Below are 4,786 nucleotides of genomic sequence, written 5' to 3'. Positions count from 1 at the left end.
ACTTAAAAAAAAAAGCTAAAAAGATAACGTGCTTGAAATCTGGAGATGTGAAAAGGAGAAGATTGCTTTTGCGAACAGATCCCAGTGTGTGCAGTCATGGCATGCAGCTAGCTTTAGTCATTTTGGCTTGTGCACACATTCTGCTCCGTTCAGTACTGCAGGTACTTGCAGGTGTGTGACTTCAGCAACTAGTTTGAAGATCTTGCCAAACATTACATCAGCTTTCACATGACCTAGTTTTGTACTTCTTCTTTTGTGCTTTCCTCTCTGTAAGCACTTCTGTGCTTTAACTTTCAGCCTGCAGAAGACACTGTGTGCTCCAGCTCCTTTGTGGGGTCATGTCTTGTAGCCACATGCTTTCCACAAAGCAGCGTCATGGTGCTTCTTAAGCTATGAAAGCAGCTATGTCCTGGGGGTGCTGGGATGGAGGAAGGCATCCCTTTGAGCAGGACAGTAGAAAAAGCCTGCTGGAGGGAAGGCTGCTAACACTGCTTGGCTTTCTTTATTAGATACATCAAAGATGCATCATGAATTGTCACATTTGTGACACTTTGGGTATAAAAGGCAGAGAAGCCATCCACAGGCTGCACCTGCAGATTAAAATTGATGGCAGTGCTCACAGAAAGTTGCCCAACAGGTGAATTTCTCCTTCTGAGTGCAGTTATGGTACCCAGGATCATGAGCCTGGCACACAGGAAAACCAGTCATTGAGAGCTTTGTTGTGGTAATCACTGTATAATTGCTTCATCCATGCTCTCATCATTTCTTTGCTGAACAGCAGCTATGGAGAGCTGGATTTTGTTTCATACAGTCCTAGGTGCTCCAGTGTGTTTTACTGTGGAAGTGCAGCTCATGCTATCCCACCATGTGACTATGCCACTGTACGCACATCCTTTGGTGCTCATCCCAGCAACTTCTGGGCTGCTACACCTGCAGGGATCTACCAATTTCTATGTCTCCATCTTGTGTGAGTTGTAGAAAAGGAGCAGTTGGGCAAAAAATAGGTCTCAAACAGATGAAGGCGGATCTAAGGGGACAACCTCTCGGTCTCCCATTTGTAATGAGCCATAAGATAATCACGAGGCAGCAAGATATGAATCCAAAGCCAGGATGTCTGAGATTCAGTGCTTTGTGTGGGCTTGTTCCTCAGACAGAGCTCTTCTGCATCAGAACTTTTCTTGCCAGATGAGTGTCATTGATGTGAGGAGCACTCGTGGCATAAATTCAGTCCCAGATGACATCTATTATTCACAGGGTTTGCAGAGTGCAGGGACTTACAGAAGTCCCATCCCAATGAGGCAGAGAATGGCTGATAAACAGGAGAATAACAACATTTTCTTCCATGACACATGTGGCCCTAAGCATCTCTAGGGATGCACATTTGGTAGCTGACTGAAATAGGCTTATTTCATCTCTGCCCTCATAGGAAGCCCTGATTCATTTTTATTTTTCCAAGCAGTCAGGAAAAAAATATTTTCAGTAAGACGGGGCAGGTCCTCATTCCTTCCTTACGACTCAGAAGGATTACGATGTAGGGAGGGAGGATCATCTTTGGAGCTGGAGTTTTGTGGTAATGTCAGTGCAGCCTGCGCTGGAAAACAGTGAGGTACACGAATAATTGCGCGTAGCAGTTGTCACTGATGGGGTCAGTCAGGACTGCATTATACAAAATGCTCCTCTGACGCTCCACTGAATTCAACTGGAAAAAAAAAAAAAAAAGTTTTTTATGAGTGCTAAGGGCATCTGACCACCAGGTGCCACTCTTGCTCCACAGGGAATAAAGGCAACTGTAAGACCAGGCGTGGTTTGCAGAAAAGCCAGAACAGACAGACATCACTGGTTTTTGTCCCTGTCTGGATTACACCAGACATCATTCATTTTGTCCATGTCTGAACTGAACAAAGAGGTTTAGTAGTTGCTTTAAGCACAATAGTTACCTCTTCGATTTTGGCCGTGGAATTCAAGCTGAAGGTTTCTGCTCTGTAACCAATCTGCTTCTCAAAAGCTGGTGCTGGGTGACCAATTCGTAAGGCTGGAGTTGAGATTGTACTTACAGTATGATATGCACATGCTCTGAAAATCAGGTCATTTAAAGCAGCCTTAGCTCCATCACGCCGTGGCAGAGGTGGCTAAATCCTGTAGTTAGCACTGCAAATGCAGGCTATCCATATTGCCATGGCTGGGGAGGCTGTGTGGTTGGATGCACAGAAATTTCTCAGTTGTAACTTCTCTGCCTGCAGTTTGTTTCATGGATGCTCAGCGTGTGTGAACTGTCTGCCACAATTTTCTGTCTTGTACAAAGCTGCAGGAAGTAATATTTGAAGTGATCTTATCAACACTTATAAGTATCTACAGTACGGGAATCAAGTGGGTGGGACCAGGCTCTCTTTGGTGGTCCCCAGTGACAGGACAAGGGGAAATAAGCAAAAACTGCAACACAAGAAGTTTCATCTGAACATGAGGAAGAACTTCTTTACTGTAAGTGTGATGCAGCACTGGAACAGGCTGTCCAGAGAGGTAGCAGAATCTCCTTCTCTGGAGATATTCAAGATGTACCCGGACACCTTCCTGTGTGACCTTCTATATAGAAATTGCTTCAGCAAGAGGTTGGTGATCTCCAGACATCCCTTCTAACCCCTACAATTCTGTGATTCTGTGATTCTGGGCACAATTTTTGGTCAATGAAGGTTTCTGTCATAGGAGACAGAGTCCTCAGTTCATTTATGCTTGAGAGCAATCCCTTCTGGAGCTACTGCCACTGCCAGCCTTTCCAGGGCCCCTTGCATGCTTTTGTTTTCATGGAGAAAAGCAGAATTCCTATCTGCTTGCAACCACAAGAACTGCCCTACCAGTGACCTCAGAGGATGACTTATGGGATGCTGTAACCACTCTCATTTTTCATGATGAAGGGGCAGAAAGGATCAATTTGCACTATTCTTGGTTTTCTAGTCTTGGCTGATGTTTGAGTCTGAGGCACTGTGTGGACTTCTCATATGACCGTACATCATATCAATAAAGTCCAGTTTTCCTCTGGTTGTGCTTGCCCTTGCTCCCCTTCCCTTATCTCTCCCTGCTGTTAGATGACTCATTAGGCCTGTTTTTAAGATAGCCTACAACATCTTGCTCAAGGTCTCTAATCAGATCTCTTCTCATTTGAGTTCTCCACAGGCTCAACAAGCCTGACACTGCCTGTGTCTATTTCAGCTGCAGGCCTTTTTTGTTTACTGGTTGTTGCTGTCAACCTTTTCTTTTCCTAGATCATGAATAGAGAAGTCAAATGCAAGGTCACTGGGGGCTGCTGATTTCCAAATCCCAGAGCAAGTGATATTTCAAGAACAATTCCATTATGTGATTATGTTATGGTCTCTTACTGGGTTTTCTCAGGGAACTCATTCATCATAGAACAGCAGGTCTCAGCTTCCTGTGACACTCTTAAATCAATCTCGTGGTATTGCTGAAACCTTGTTTTAATGTCTTTCACCGTAATTGCTTAATCGTTTTCTTGAAGAGGCCATCCTGATGTATTTACTAGCAATCAGGCTTTTCAAGAGATTACCTTTTTAGAGGACAAGAGCTAAAAAAACCCACACATCAATCCAGATATCCTGAAAAAGTAACTGAAAAATATGTTGAAAAATGTCAGCCTCACATTAAGACTGTCCAGTTCTTTGGGGTTTTTTGAGTGGTAAGTGAGGTGTCCCAGACAGGGCTAATAGGGGCAAGGTAGGGAACACAACATCCTTGCTTGCATGGAGAGTAGCTACCCCACAGACTTTTGCAAGCGTGTTTTCAGTGTCCTTTTTCTGATGTGCTTCTTGGAAGAAAGTAGATCAGCTGAACTCCAGAGCCAAATTTAATCTGCTGTCTGTCTCATGTGCACTAGTGAACCCATGCTCCTGCTGGGCCAGAGTGATGTGGCATTTTAGTTTATTTCTTGGATGAAAAACGGAGGCATAGTCACAAGTAGTCCAAGTCACTGGTTTGGGGCCCTGCTTCACAACTGATGTGAGAGAATAATGCAGGAGAAGAAGTTGTGACCTTGCAAACAATGTCCAACTGCAGCTGTTTGTATGAGGACAAAAAGCTGCTGCCATTGCTTCAATAGCTAGAGAGTTTAGGACAGCTGTGACTTGCGTGTCTGTGCCAGTGATAAGGACTCCATCTGGCTCCAGCAGTTTTAGTTTGCAGGAACAATTTTCTCTTCAGTGAGCACTTCTGATTTGTATCTAGAACATTTAAACCCTTCCACAGCCCAGTCTGCTGGCATGTTGCTATACCTGCAGATTTGTTTGCACCTGCAGACTGCCATACCTGTTCTGCAGAACAAGTTCTTCCCCCAGCAATAAGCACTCAGAGAGTTTAAAGTGTAGAGCTGCTATTAGAATAACCACAATTGCTGATTAAAATTTGCACCTTATCTTCCCCGTGTCCATCCTTTGTGGATAAAAGTGTGGTAATGCAAATGAGAAAGAAAATACATTTAACTGTCCAGCTGGCCTCCTTCAAAGGGCTTTTTGCCCATTTCTGAATCAGGAACCGGCTGATTTTTCATAGGACCCACCCTGGATCTCCTGCTCCTCTGCAGGCTTCTGGCCTCACCTCCCACCCATGCTCCATGTGCTGACATGTAGGGGGGACCACCTTGGTGTGTGCCATCAGCACACTGGGCGTGCACCCAGCATAGTGCCCCTGGGTGGTGCAAGAAGGGCAGAAATAGAAATCACTGCTTGTGCCCCCTGACTCGGAGCTAGGGAAAGTACAACATGCCATCCTGTCGTCACCCCAA

Source organism: Meleagris gallopavo, chromosome 6 (assembly GCF_000146605.3).
Source record: "Meleagris gallopavo isolate NT-WF06-2002-E0010 breed Aviagen turkey brand Nicholas breeding stock chromosome 6, Turkey_5.1, whole genome shotgun sequence".
Lineage (NCBI taxonomy): Eukaryota > Metazoa > Chordata > Aves > Galliformes > Phasianidae > Meleagris > Meleagris gallopavo.
This window is presented reverse-complemented; position numbering follows the sequence as displayed.